This window comes from Nuphar pumila, chromosome 4 (genome assembly GCF_984573655.1).
Source record: "Nuphar pumila chromosome 4, dmNupPumi1.hap1.1, whole genome shotgun sequence".
In the NCBI taxonomy this organism is placed as follows: Eukaryota; Viridiplantae; Streptophyta; class Magnoliopsida; order Nymphaeales; family Nymphaeaceae; genus Nuphar; species Nuphar pumila.
Genome location: NC_143252.1, coordinates 130,045,486 through 130,061,674, shown reverse-complemented (window position 1 = coordinate 130,061,674; position 16,189 = coordinate 130,045,486). Strand labels below are relative to the sequence as shown.

The window sequence follows — 16,189 nt, the reverse complement described above, 5'->3', positions numbered from 1 at the left end:
TTGAACACCATAGCGAAGATAATCACCCAAACTTATTCGTCGGCGCCTAGGCATTCACTCGCCTAGCCCCGAGTCACCATACTCGGTTGGAACCACTTAAGGTGATTCCTGAGAGAATTAGCCCTAACCCACACGCACCCCCGTGAGTCCAACCACTACGCGTGGGACATCTCTTGCAAGCCGAGAGGTCCTTAACCAAATCTCCAAAGGCAACATCCTCTGATCCGCTGGCACTGCTTAACCAAACAATGCTCCACATCTGTGTTGCCATACAACGATGCACTAACGACGATATTAATGTCTATCGCGTGCTATGCTACCACCGCACGTCACCAATCAAGCTAACGCAGACTGCGTGTTCTTACACTCGATGCATTTTCCACTCAGTAGAGCTTCACACTGCACATGCCCTATACCCAAAGATCGGCCCGGGACAGAAGGTGTTTTGTTTATTAAGTTGAAGTTAAAATGGCTTCGGCCCAAAAAAATCGAATGTCCCTAGAAATGAGAAGGGTTTTAGTGCTTTTTACTATATGTTTATATTGCTTTCCGCTAACCCATTTTGTTGAGGAGTTCTAGGGCAAGATCTTTGATGATAAATTTCATTTTGTTTCAAGTAATTTTGAAAATTATTTGACATATTTTCCCTCCTGAATCCAACTTAAGTACAGATATGTTACTAAAAAATTGATTTGTAATCATTATATAAAAGTACTTAAAGAAAGAGAACACATTGGATTAAGATTTAAAAAATAAACCCAAGTGTATCTTATGAAATCATCAACAAAAATAACATAATAGGAATAACCTCCTTTTGATATGACCGATGAAGGACCCCATACATCTGAATGGGGTAATTCACAAGGTCGAATAGAAATAAAGAATCTACGAGGAAAGAGAATAGCTTTTATTTTTCTAAAAATGCAATATTTACAAGATATATTTTTTCATTACAAATATTTTTCAAAAAAGGAAAGAGATACATCTGCGAAAAACTAGGATGCCCAAATCTCTTATTGCAAGTATCAATATTTTTTACTTGCACGTATTTATAAAATGACTTGAGTGGAAGTGACAAAAAATCTATAAAGTAAAGATTGTCTCTCCTATGGCCTTGCCCAATCAGCTTTCCTGAATGGAGATCCTGCACGATGCAATCTTTTGATGAAAAAAAATTCTGCAACCATGGTCAGAAATTTAAGAAACAAAAAATAGATTTAAATTTAATTTTAGAAACCTTATTTTTGGAACAAAATTTTTTGAGAATTTTTAGAATCAAGAGTTTCAATACTATTTATTTTCAAAGAAGTTTGATCGGCGGTTGAAACATAAGATGAAGTAGAATTAGTGTAAACTTCGAAAAGGCCATTCTTATGAGGGGTCATATGAAAGGAAGCAGCCGAGTCAAAAATCTACATCCCTGGAGGAGAGGAAGAAGATGCAATAGCGGCACCCGAAGTAGAAGATGATTTGAGAAGTTGTTGAAGTGTTTTCGATATTTGAGTAAGAGTGTCTTTGATATCTCCTCCATTCTTGCTAGATTCTTCCTTCTTGAGTGTGATTTCTCCACCGAAAGCAATTTTGGCCTTAAGCTTTGGGCAAACCGGTCTAATATGTCTCGGTTCATTACAATAGTGACAACTGGTACCCTTCCTATATCCATTATTATAGTTAGATGCACTATTATAGTTGTTTTTTTATAAAGTGGGGGGGGGGGTATAAGCCCTTACATTGGTACCCGACCTTGTAACGGTCAAAACATCATCACTCTTATTAGTCATGCCAAGGCAAGTTTCTTCTTAGCATATCTCGGCAAGAGCATCTTCAAGTTGGCAGGATCCATAGCCACGCCATCTGCCGATATAACATGGCTAAAAAAAGAAACCTCCTTGAGCCAAAACTCGCATTTGGAGAACTTATCGTAGAGTTGGTGCTCCCTAAGAATCTCCAAAATGATACGCAAATGCTCTTGATGTTGACTCTCGTTCTTTGAATAAATCAAGATGTCATCGATAAAGACGATCACGAACGAGTCCAAGAACTGCTGGAAAATACGATTCATCATATCCATGAATGCAGTTGAGGCGTTCATGAGTCCAAATGGCATCACCACGAACTCATAGTGCCTGTAACGAGTCTGAAAAGCAGTCTTGGATATATCATCTGCTTTAATTCGCAATTGATCGTACCCAAATCTCAAATCAATCTTCGAAAAGACCTTAAAAGATCATCAATAAACGAGTATCACAACAAAAGTAATAAAAGAATACATATCTTGTAAAAGATATAAGCACGAAGGTCTAAAGTGAAGATTTATCTTAGCCTTATCCAATTGATCGAACAGGTTTTCGATACGAGGTAATGGGTATTATTCTTAATGGTGACTTGGTTAAGCATACAATAATCGATGCATAACCTCATCGATCCATCATATTTCTTTACGAAGAGAACAAACGCTCCCCACGGTGACACACTTGCCTGAATAAATCCACTCTCCATAAGCTCTTGGATTTGCTTTTTCAGCTCCTCCAACTCTGTTGGCATCATACGATATGGGGCCTTGGAAACTGCAACAGTCCCGGACAAAAACTCAATGCCAAACTCTACTGCTCAAAGTGGCGGAAGTCCCGATAACTCGTCCGAAAACACATCTGGATAGTCTTGCACTACCACAAGCTCCTCTAAAGATGAAACTTTAGATTCCTCTAAAGTTAAGCTTACTAAAAATGCAATGTCTCGTCTGCTCACATACTTCTGAGCCTTAAGAGATGAAACAACACGGTGTCTCAGGGAAGGTCTATACAAATGATAGGAAATTTTAGGACAATCAGGTCGTGATAAGGTCCTATAAAGAAGAGAGTATCGTACTTGTTCAAATTTCGATCTTAGACCATGGAGGAATTGAAAGAAGTGCTTTGTTTCATTACAATCCATTGGTGGTGCATGCTTGGTGGTAGAGTGATTTTATTCTTCACCTTGCTTCTCATTTTCTTTGTTTTTTTTTTCTATTCTTTTCTCTTTCTTTTTTTATCTCTTAGCTCTAGTAAAAAATGGATGACAGTGAAAATGTCACCATTAAACCCATAAAACTCAATAATTTCAACTATGTAACATGGGCTTCAATCATGAAATACCTTGTATGGGGAAAAGGATTATGGAGACTAGTTTATGGGTCTGATCCCGAACCTAAGCTAGTTCTTACCAAAGTAGAGGGTGAGAAAGAGGTACTTAATACGAAGGTTGAGAAAACTAAGGCTATGGCTACCTATAAGAAGAAATGGAAGGAATGGAGGATGGGGCATGACAAGATCAGGTCTTGGCTTATTAGTAGTGTAGATATCAAGAAGTGCTCAAGCCTTGCCAAATTTGAACATGCAAACAAGGCATGAGAATACCTCAAGAGAATGTATTCTCTTAAGAATATTGCACATGTGTGCAATTTGCAAGACAAAATCCGAAATATGACTCAAGGAGACAAAAGTATTGGAGAATACTATAACGAATTGTCCAAACTTTGGGAAGAGTTGGCTCTTCTAGAACCAAAATGGCATTGTCCCGAAGATATAGAACTCCATCAAAAGAAAATAGATGTGGAACACTTCTACCAATCCATCAATGGATTTTGGTCACAATTTAAATCCACCAAATCGGTCCTCTTTCATAGAGGAAAAGTTCCCTCTATAGAAGAGTTAAGTATGGAGGAGAATAGGTTGAAGAAACGTTCTACAAAAAATGAGCATGATTCGATCCTTGCCATATTTAGACCTGAAAATTACATACGAAATTACAAGCCACCATATTATGGAAGACAAGGAAATGAGTATGATAAAAAAAAAAGATAACTTGCCACTATTGCCACGAACCGAGACACACTAAGCCCCAATGTCCCAAACTTAAGACTTGTAAGAAGAAGTCTGCCACGGTTAGCTCTCCACAAGAGCCAAATGGCATTGCTCCTACACAAGAATCATCCATTGGAAACATGTACCTGGTTCAACTTATGAAAGCTCTTCAACCTCTTCTCAAATAAGCATCCTCATCCGTTGGAGCCATTGTCTCATCCTTCTCGAATCCTCGTAAAAATCCTTGGCTTCTTGACTCTGGTGCCTCATTTCATATGAGGCCTAATGGTGATATTTTATTTGAATGTCACAGTAACTCAGGTGTGTTTATTGTTGATGGTACATCTCTTGAGATAAAGAGAATAAGAAATTTCAAAAACTTTTCTCAAAATTCAAAAAAAACAGTATTCCAAAAGTTAGTTTTATTCATAAATTAAACTTTAATCTTTTATCTATTTCACAAATATCTAACCATGTAACATCTCCTTCTCCTCCGATAGTTGTTGGGTGTAGGATCGTCAGTCAGGGAAGCTGATTGGAAAAGGTTATAGGAAAGGAGGCCTATATTACATGGACATTTTGAAAATTTTCAAGAATACTTTGTGTTGTGATGTTTATAAAATAGTTTTGGATTTATGAAATAAAAGACGTCCACCATAATGTATCCAAAATTCAGAAATTTCCAAATTTGAAAAAAAATTGTAATTCTGAAAGGTTTACTCGTGAATATTATATTCTTGGCAAAATGAAGAGATTACCTTTTCAAGAAAGGAGGCCTATATTACATGGACATTTTGAAAAATTTCAAGAATACTTTGTGTTGTGATGTTTATAAAATAGTTTTGGATTTATGAAATAAAAGACGTCCACCATAATGTATCCAAAATTCAGAAATTTCCAAATTTGAAAAAAAATTGTAATTCTGAAAGGTTTACTCGTGAATATTATATTCTTGGCAAAATGAAGAGATTACCTTTTCAAGAAAGAACTTTTTTCTCTTCTAGACCACTTCAGTTAATACATTCAGATGTATAGGGCCCGACACCTATTATATCTAAAGGTGGATATGCTTACTATGTAATTTTTTTATGATTTTTCTAGACGTACTTGGGTTTAATTCTTAAGCATAAATCTAAAATTTTCTCTCACTTTCAAATATTTCGTAACTTAGTCAAGAATAAATTTAAAAATGATATTTCTTTTTTCACACTAATTTAGGGAGAGAATTTTTATCAAAAGAGTTTAAAGATTATCTAAATCTTTATGGCATTATACACCAAAAATCATGTGCCCACACCTCAGCAAAATGGTTTGGCTGAAAGGAAGCATAGGAACATCATAAAAACCACAAGGACCTTACTTATAGCAAACCAAGCACCAAAAGATTTTTGGGTTGAAACTACTTTCACTGATGTTTATCTTATCAATAGAATGCCATCTTTTATTTTGCAAAACATATCACCAATTGAAAAAAAAATAAATTAACTCCTGATTATTATAGATTAAGAGGTTTTGGATGCAAATGTTTTGTTTTTACCAACCAAAATGATAAACTTTTTTCTTGTGTCTTTTTGGGTTATACAGATAACCAAAAAGGCTATAGGTGTTTTGATTTTAAAAATGAAAAATTATATGTTTCCAAAAATGTGTCTTTCTTAGAAAATGAAAAATTTATTGACTTCAAAAATTCTAAGGAAATAATTGAGTATTCATTTTTATTGGATCTAGTTCCAAAATATAATGATTATGAATGTGAGTATGATCTTAGTGAAGAACATGAGCCTAGAAATGATTTGGTAAATAAAGACTAATCCCATAATGATGAAAATAATAAAGAGCAATCCCATAAAAATTGTTTACAATAGTCTAGGCGTAAGGGCCCTAAACAACCAAGTGCATTAGAAAATTATTTCAACACTGAAAGTCAGTCAGAAGTATCAACTAGGTCATCTAGAATATCAAAACCACCCGAGAAATTTGTGCCATATGACTCCTCACCTAAGTACAAAGCATACATTGTTTTAATTCATTCATATATAGAATACCTATGCTCAAGCCAAAGAACATCCTCAGTGGAGAAAAGCCATGAGAGTAGAACTAGAAGCTTTAGAAAGGGCCAAGACATGGACTATTCAAGACATCCCACATGTAAAGAAGCTCATACGTTGTAGATGGGTATTTAAGGTGAAAACCAAGCGTGATGGAACTCTTGAAAAGTACAAAGTTAGGTTAGTTACTAAGGGCTATTTTCAAGAATATTGCATTGATTATGAACAAACCCTTGCTCCAGTTGCTAGGATGACCACCGTTAGGACTTAAGTAGCATTAGCCTCTATTAGAAAATGGCCTATATACCAGATAGATATCAAAAATGCATTTTTTAATAGAAATCTAGTTGAAGAAGTATATATAAAAGCTTTACCCGAGATAACTATTCCTAAGGAAAAAGCGCTTTTTGAACAAAGTTTTTTATGGTCTTAAACAAGCATTGAAAGCCTGGTACGATAGGTTTAGCCGGGTCATGCTTGATATTGGATTTCAATCTTGTTTGACTAACACTGCATTGTTTGTTAAGATTTCAGATGAAGGTATTTGAAAAGAAGTCGTCGTTGGGTCTTGGACCCAAACCCGACCCGATTCATGTATCGGATCGGGTCAAGATCCAATCTCTGTATAGTGTATTTTAAAAGTTTATTAGAGGGTATTTTCGTACCCTAGAATTGTACATTAAATATATATACAATTGAATGGGAGACGCAGGTGGTCTGACGTCTTTTTTTTTTCCCTAAAGACTCTTCTCCCATCTCTTCTTTTCTCTCTATTGCAGAAGATAGCGTGAAGGCTCCTTTCTAACATGGTATCAGAGCAATAAATTTCTGGGTGTGAAATCTCGTACTCTATTCCTCGTTTCCAGCCCTCGTCGACAGTTTGCTTCATCAGCGTGAAGTGTGCCCTTCTCTTCTCGTTTCCATCTCTCGTCGACAGTCTGCTCCATCATCGTGACAACGTCAGCGTGAAGTGTCGACCTCTTCTCCTCGTCGACAGTCTGCTCCATCTTCGTGAAGTGCTCGAACTCTTCTCAGGACAGCGTTTCTCTGGACAGCGTGAAGTGCTCGAACCCCTCTCCTCGTCGACAGCGTGAAGTCTACAGGACTCATCTTCGGCGACAGGTCCCTCTACTCCTTTTTTGTCTCTTCCAAGTTATTCTAATACCTCCCATCGTGGCCATCTGTCGACACAGTCTCTTATTTCTGTCAAGTTACTCTAACGTGCATCTGAAACTCATCCCACTGTCATCTTTAATTTCTTGTTTTGTTTCTGATTAAATTACTGTTGTTAGTTTATACATTCTGCGTTTTCACACTAAAGCTGAACCGAGTTCTGTTATACATTCTCCATTCACCTTCCATATCTGAATATCGTTCCAGATTCACCTTTTCCTATACACAGGTCTGAAGTCATGTCTTTATTCTCTTGGTTTCATTCCTATTTGAATATTGTTTTTTTTTCTGATCAAAGTTAAAAAAAAATATCCCCATTCCAAACATTACTTTCTTTGTCCAAATCTCCTCCCAAGCATTCAAATGGATTCACATCACCCACAGCCAGGACTTTCTTCCAACTTCCTTGGCCAATTAGTCTCTGAAAAACTGAATAATACCAACTTTTTAACCTGGAAGCGACAGATTATTCCATTTATAAAGAGTCAGGATCTCTCTGGTCATCTGGATGGATCAGTCACACCTCCTCCAGAATTCACTTCGCAGGAAAGAACGGACGATAAAGGGGCGCAATCTATTGTTCTTCTCAAGAATCCTGAATATGTCACTTGGATGAAAAGGAATCAATCGTTAGTGGCATATATCACTTCAACTCTCTCACATGAGGTTCTTGTAGACATTCCTGATGATTGTTCGGCCAAAGAGCTGTGGGATAAGCTAGTTCAAACATATTCGCAGATATCTGAGGCGAGAATCATGTTTCTCAAGCGAGAATTTCAAATGCTGAAGAAAGACTCCATGTCTATTATGGAATATCTGAACAAAATGAAAGGTATCACGGATCAGCTGGCTATTGTGGGGTGTCTCGTCAGTGAAAAGGATAAGGTGCAACAAACCTTGAGTGGGCTGGGACCAGATTATCATGTCATGACGACGACTTTATTATGTTTACCAGAACTTTCGAAGTTTGAAGATCTTCGCGCGAAATTGCTGCAATATGAAATGACTCTGAAAGGATCTTCTGAAGATCTTCATGGACATCCAGGAACCCAAGATGTGCTCGCCACGGGAATGACTTATGGTAGAGGTCGAGGAAGTTCCTTTCAAGGAAAAGGAGGCCAAGCGAGAAATACTTTTGGAGGACGTGCTATACTTCCAACACCCAATATACAAGGACAAAGGCCCATTCCCACTTGTTTTCTATGCAATAAGAAAGGGCATATTAAAGCAAATTGTTGGTTCAACCCTCAAAACAAAGGAAAAGGTTCACAAGCAGAAGTTAGAAAGGATGGAGAAGTAAAAGAGTTGTTGTTGGCAGCATTGGCAGGCTTGAATATGAAGCAAAATGATAAAGGCATTTGGTACGTCGACTCCGAAGCAGCTACCCATGTCACGGGTGATGCGGGTAAACTCTTGACTCTTACTCCTTATGTTGGTAAGAATAGCATAGTCACGGGAGATGGCTCTCATCATTCTATCTCACATATTGGAAATGCCATTATATCCATGTCAAAATCTTCCCTTAATCTTTCAAATGTTATTCATGCTCCTAATATTCAGAACATTGTTTTTGTCTCAAAATTTGTTGATGATGTTAATGCTTCAGTTGAATTTACTCTCTCTTTTGTCTATGTTAAGGATCTTCGCACGAGGAAGACATTCGCTGAAGAAAAAAGATGGGGCAACATGTACATTTTTCAAGAAGATCCTTCCTTTGTTCGGTCTGACTATTCATCCTTGAAGCCTCACTAACATCAACTTCATGTTTCTTCTGAGTCTGTGTTTGCCATTTCTGAATGTAATAAGCCAAGACTTTGGCATAGTCGTCTCGGCCATTGTGGTCGTCATTTTATTGAAAAACTTGTCTCGAATAATCTCATTCCTAAGTACAATTTGAGTTCGGAGGTCATTGATATGAAGTGTTCTAGTTTCCATTTATGTAAGAGTCGTGTTTTGTCATTCAATTCTATTAATAAGAGAGCTTCAAGGCCCTTTGAGGTCATCTGTTCTGATGTCTGGGGTCCTGCCCCAATTACTTCTTTTTCTGGCAGTAAATATTACCTTATTTTCATTGATAGTTACTCTCGCTATATTTGGATATTTTTCATGAAACACAAATCAGAAGTTTTTGAATTGTTTGGAAATTTCATTCTTTTGTTCAGAATCATTTCTCTACCAATATTCTCAATTTTCAGTATGATGGAGGAGGTGAATTCTCCTCGAGTGACTTTGTTAATTTTCTTCAACATAATGGGATAAAGAGAAGAGTGTCTTGCCCACATACACCTCAACAAAATGGGATTGCTGAGAGGAAGCATCGACATATTGTTGAGAGTGCAATGAGCATGATGCACGGGAGCAATCTTCCTGTAGCATTATGGACTGAAGCTTTTCATTCCACAGTTCATGTGATAAATCAACTGCCAATGACCATTTTAGAAAATAAGTCACCATATTTCTCTCTATTTGGCATACAGCCTGATTATCATGAATTACGAGTATTTGGATCTATTTGCTATGTTCACATTGAGAGCTCACTGAGACATAAGTTTCAAGATAAAGCCTTAAAGTGCAGGTTTGTGGGATATGCTGAAGACTACAAAGGATATAGGTGCTATGATCCTTTGACTAAGCGCGTCAAAATATCGAGAAATGTAGTTTTTGATGAAATGAACTTTGATGATCAGCCACCTAATTCAAACCTCCATGTTGCTCATTCAAGTCCTAGCATTGAGGTATACCATCCATGGTTAAATTTAGAACTCTTCTCCAGTGCTAAAGAAGATTGCCCAGTAAACTGCAGTCGGAAGGAGATACATGAAGAATCAACAAGTAAAGTTCAAACGGAAGAGATTGTTACTCAAGACTTGGAGCCAACAAGGTTTGTATACACCCGGCGAGAGAAAGAGCCCTCATCCATCCCTTGTACAGATTCGGATTCTCCTGATCCTGCTTCTCAGATGATGGATATCAGAAGATCCTCACGGATTCGACATCCGCTCAACAGGTGGGTAAGTTATAAAAAAATTTCATTGGATTTTCAGTTGTTTTTGACATCCATAAATAAAGAGGATGAGCCTCTCATGTTCTATCAAGCTGCAAGTTCTAGAAGATGGGTTGAAGCAATGAATAAAGAAATGGAAGCCTTACATGAATGTGGGACATGGGAGATTGTGCCTAGACCACCAAACAGAAATGTCGTTGGGTCAAAATGGGTATACAAGATAAAATATAAACCAGATGGGAGCATCGAAAGATACAAAGCCAGATTAGTAGCCAAGGGATCCACACAAGAACAAGGACAAGACTTTGATGAAACCTTCAGTCTTGTAGTGAAGATGGGAACTATTCGCATTGTGTTGAGTCTAGCCAATGAACATGGATGGACATTGAGCCAGTTGGATGTTAAAAATGCCTTTTTACACGGCGACTTAAAAGAGGAAGTCTACATGGAACAACCCACTGGGTATGCAGAACGAAATGCCAAGCAGTATGTATGCAAGTTGAAGAGGGCACTATATGGATTAAAACAAGCTTCTAGTTCCCGGTTCGACAGTTTTTCACTAGAGATACAAAAGCATGGCTTCTCTCGATCCTTTCTTGATCACTCGTTATTCATTCACAATGAACAAGGCGTCACTACTCTTTTATTGATATATGTAGATGACATCATCATCACAGGAAACTGCAAAGATCACATTGAGAAGGTGAAGAAGTTACTAAATCAGAGATTCAAAATGAAAGATTTGGGAGAGCTGCGGTATTTCCTTGGGGTGGAAGTTGATAAAAGATGTGATACACTTACGCTTACTCAATACAAATACACGTTGGACATTCTCAGCAGGGCAGGCATGACAGATTGTAAGTCATTAGCAACTCCAAGTGTCATTCATCAGAAACTGAGTTCTAGAGAAGGGGATATATATGGAGATCCCACTAAGTATCGTAGCATAGTTGGCATGCTGCAATATCTGACTTTTACTAGACCTGACATAGTGTATTCCGTTAATCAAGTGTCTCAGTTTATGCATGAACCTCATACGTCGCATATGGAGGCAGTCAAAAGGATACTTCGTTATCTGAAAGGTACAGTTGGTGATGGCCTGGTATATAAGAAAAGAGAATTAGATCCAGGCGGGGGTCATGAGATCATCATCTATGCTGATGCAGATTGGGCGGGTGATCCAGATGAACGACGATCAGTATCTGGTTATTGTAGCTTCATTGGACCGAACCTGGTATCTTGGAGCAGTAGAAAACAAAAGGCGGTTGCTAGGTCGAGCACTGAGGCTGAATACAGATCGATGGTTGTTGCCATTGCTGAGACTACATGGATAAGACATCCTCTAACAGAAATGGGAGAACCAATTGCTCGGTCACTGTTATTGTGTGACAATCAAAGTGCCATCAATATGTCCTTCAATCCTATCCATCATAGTCGAGCGAAGCATATTAAGATAGATCAATACTTTATTAGGAAAAAAGGTTGAAGAAAAGGAGATTGAGCCCATGTTTGTGCGAACTGAAGAACAAGTTGCTGACATTTTCACCAAAGGATTGACAAAGGATAAATTTTGGTTTTTGAAAGACAAGTTGTTCATGGTCCAGGACCATGCACAACTTGAGGGAGGCCGAAAAGAAGTCGTTGTTGGGTCTTGGACCCAAACCCGACCCAATTCATGTATCGGATCGGGTCAAGATCCAATCTCTGTATAGTGTATTTTAAAAGTTTATTAGAGGGTATTTTCGTACCCTAGAATTGTACATTAAATATATATTCAATTGAATGGGAGACGCAGGTGGTCTGACGTCTTTTTTTTTCCTACAGACTCTTCTCTCATCTCTTCTTTTCTCTCTTTTGCAGAAGATAGCATGAAGGCTCCTTTCTAACAGTATTATCATTTTTCTTCCCTCTGTGTACGATATGATCATCACTGAAGGAGATATATAGGGAGTTGAAAACACTAAAAAACTTGTCAAAAATTATTTTGAAATGACTGATTTAGGATTTTTAAAATATTACATTGCCGCAGTCTAAGTTTGCCTTGGATATTGTTTTCAAGTTTGGTATTACAAATGATAAGAAAGTTGATACTCTCAAGATTGTCAATGCCAAAATGAGAATTGATGATGGAGAACCACTTGCAGATCCTACACCCTATAGACAGCTAATAGGAGCTCTTTCTTATCTCTCAATCACTAGACATGATATAGCACATGTTGTATACACAACTTGTCAATTTCAACATGCTCCTACTGTTCATATGGGAGTTGTTTTATGCAATTATTAGATATATTAAGAATTTTATCTATCAAGGCCTTTGTTTGTGTGCTTCATCTATTTTGGATTTAACTGCCTATATTGATGCTGACTATGGAGGTGATCCTAATAACAGATACTCAACCACGGGTTTTTTTGTTTTCTTAGGTAAATCTCTAATTTTATGGTGATGCAAGAAATAGCAGAAAGTTTCTCTCTCCTCAACCAAAGTTGAATACTGAGTCATGACTACAACAACTATGGAGGTAGTCTCTCTTAGAAGATTTCTAGTTGACATGAGGGTTCAAATATCAGGAGCTTCACGACTGTGTTGTGACAACAAAAGTTTCATCAATATTGCCAGCAACCGGACCTTTATGAGTGCACCAAACACGTTGATATGCACTATAACTATATTCGAGAAGAGTGTCTAAATGGCACAATTGATCTACCATATGTTACAACCGAGTACCAGTTTACAGACTTCGTCACCAAACCTCTTGTCGCCCCTCGTTTTCACTTTCTCTTAGGCAAACTTTTGGTTATTATACCGTAAGTTTGAGGGAGAGTGTTAAAATGTATATATATATATATATATGTGTGTGTGTGTGTGTAGGTAGAAAATATGTACATACAATGCAAATGGCTATAATTATAGCCGTTGGACTAGCTCCAACGGCTCTATGAGCCTCTCTTGTATATAAAAGGGGATGACTCCCCTCATTGTATGTATGCATTCTTGCATTCTCATATTAATAAAATATTATTATTTTTATTTCTTGTGTGACCCTTGTGTGGGTTTTGTGAGAATACCCCTTTGTGGGTTTTATGTGTGGACACCATAGTGAGCTTCCTCTTGTTGATTGACCACTTGTGTATCTATTTGGTGGACATTTGTGGTGATATTTGAAGATCACAATTTAATACAAGATTTTTACTACATGAATTTTTTGTCTATTTCTTCCAAGTCATTTTGTAATTATGTCCAAGAAAAGGATATTGAAATATGGCATACAAGACTCCCAGTCTTAGGAGATTCACTAATTTCGTGAAGATACAAGCAGCAAGAAATATCGTTGTCCACAACTTAAGCCAAATATTGGGTGATGGCTACTACAACAATGGAACTTATGTGACTAAAAAGTCATATGAGAGATAAGGGAGTAATTGTCTCAAACCTTCGAAGATGTGTTGCGAAATCACACCTTCCACGAGTGAACTAAACACATTAAGATGGATTGTCATTATGTCCGTGATGAATATCTGAGAGGGACTATTGAGTTACCACATGTTACATCAAAGTACCAGCAAGCAGATTTCTTCACTAAATCTCTCTTTGCACTTAGGTTTATTTTTCTCCTTAACAAACACTCGGTGATTTCACTGTAAGTTTGAAGAGGGTGTTAATATATATATATATATATATATATATATATATATATATATATATATATATAATATCATGTATTGTAATAGGTAATATCCTCAAGGGGTATTTTTGCCTTTTTCCTATTGTTATGATAATTGTTGTCCACTAGGGGCAGTTGTGTAGCTTTCTATAAATCTGACCGTTGGGAGCTCCCTTCTCTCCTGTCTAGCCTATTTAAAGAGACTTTTGTCCCCATTCTTTATTGCTTTTCTTAAGCATTGTCTCTCAATAAAAGTTGATATTTTTTATGGTTTTGTGTTTATGTTTTGACTCTGGATTCTTTTGTATGCACTTTGTGCTTGGGTAGCACCTTAGTGCTTTTGTATTGTCCCATGGTGGACTTGTAATTATGTTTGTGCATTTCGTATTTGTGTTTTCACATACTTCATTACAAGATGTTGGGTGAAGTCCTCGAGGACAAATCAAGCCAGCTATTGAAGGGAACAACTAAATTACTAAGAGTAGAGTAGTAACACGAAATCCTTCCTTTCAAAAATTTTCCTTCCCCTTTGGTGCATTTTGTTTAGTGCAATCACTAGCTCAGGTAGGGATGCACATGAGTCGAGTTTGAGCCAAGCCTGCACTGTTCGAACTCGGCTCGGTTCAAAATGCCTTTGTCCAAGCTCGGCTCGAGCTCAGAGCTGAGCTTCAATGGCATTGTCCAGACTTGGCTCAGTTTCGAGCTGAGCGGAACTTCCATGGCATTCCAAAAAAGTTGTTCTTGTAAAAAATATTGAGAATGTGGGATTTGATCCCCAACCTCTTGTTAAAATATGTTGTACATATATATATTTATATATATAGATCACGACACATACACATATATATATTAATTATATATATGTCTATGTGTCTATCTACATATATAAATATATATATATTTATATCTTTTGTAAATAGACCCATATAGGGGTAAAACAGTCTTTTTACTTCTTATCGCATATTGTAATTTTTCTCCTTTTCTTTTATTTCCTTTTTTCTTTCTTTTTTTATTTTCTTTATTCTTTTCCTTTTCCACCTTGGAATGGGCCCCACCTAGGAGGACGTTGGAGCATCCAGCGGTCATATTTATGACCGTTGGAAGGGCTCCAACGTCCCTCTAGGAGCCCTTCCAAGGCCTCCTCTTTTGTCTATAAATAAAGGGGTTTCTCCCCATTGTAAAGCATGCTTCTTTGAAGCCTTTTGAGTGGAATATATATTTTTCCTCTTCTTTTGGGTGCCTTACCACTTTAAGTGGTTGTGTTGTTCTTTTGCCCATTAGTGGCTATTTGTGTATGTGCGTGCTCTCTTGTTTTGCTCTTGGAGACTTCATCCGGCACTTCATTACACCTCTATCAATGTTTCACAAGTGACCCACCACTAAGCCTGAGCATGTATTTTGTCTATTGTGACAGAAAAAATATATACATACTAAAAATCCTCTAGATTAACGTACAACAAAAAAAGTAAAAGACGGGATTCGAACTCCAACACCTTTTGAGGAAAAGACTTACGCCCTACCCATTACGGTAACAATGACTTTTTGATTTTTTTTTTGCAAACATATTATATATATATATATACTTTTATCGAGCTCAGTAGGCCGATCAAGCTCTGCCCGTTTGCTCGTCCGAGCTTCAGAGCCATGTACAAGCTCGGCTCATTTAAAGCATGGATGAGCTTCAGGCCAAGCATAACCGGGCCAAGCCGAGCCGGCCCGGTTCGTTGTGCATCCCTAAAATCAGGTACCTAAGAAGAAGAAAAAAGGTCAAATATTGGCTTCTACCACAACTGGTGGGAAATTCTATGAAACTTAGCACCTGCCACAGATAATCTGAAAGATGCCAAGACAGAAAAATGGCAGAAAGTGAGTAATCACCCAGGCTTCCTTTCTTCTTCTCTTCTTTCTCCAATTCTTTCTAACCAAGCTTCTTGATCTGTTATTATCCCTCTAGAAGTATAATAATGACAGTAATTACAATACATCCTGCCTGAAATCCTAGGAAATCATTGAGTTGAATAGATTTGCAACTCTCTCTTTCATCATTGTTCTAAGCAAATCTGTGAGACATATCAAGCCACATCTCCTTTAGTATAATGCAGATCATCCAAGGCACATAACCATGGCATGCACCCAGGAACATTTATGAAAAGATTAATCGTGTAAATAAAAAAAATGAAGGATCGTGATTTTCCAGCATGCATACAGGTTTCTCCAGGGGTTGAAAAAACAATGGCCTAAAATAAACCAAAATTTCAGCCCTCATAAGACCATGTTTTTACATCCAAGAAACACAATACAAGGGGTGATTCCTACTAAACAGATCATTCCGAGCACATCTATGGGATCACATTTGGTCAATACAACCTGCCCCTATGAATTTCACCTAGGGGGTTCGGAACCCACGAGTGTAGCCAATATTTTCTCTTTATATGCATATATATATATATAAGTTTT

The 16,189-nt window shown here is 37.5% G+C and overlaps 1 protein-coding gene across 4 annotated transcripts in view; it reads right to left on the bottom strand.

Moving 5' to 3' along the window:
* LOC149841047 (uncharacterized) overlaps positions 1-16,189 on the bottom strand; it is a 167,809-nt gene that overhangs the window by 112,002 nt on the left and 39,618 nt on the right. The gene's annotated exons all lie outside the window — the stretch shown is intronic.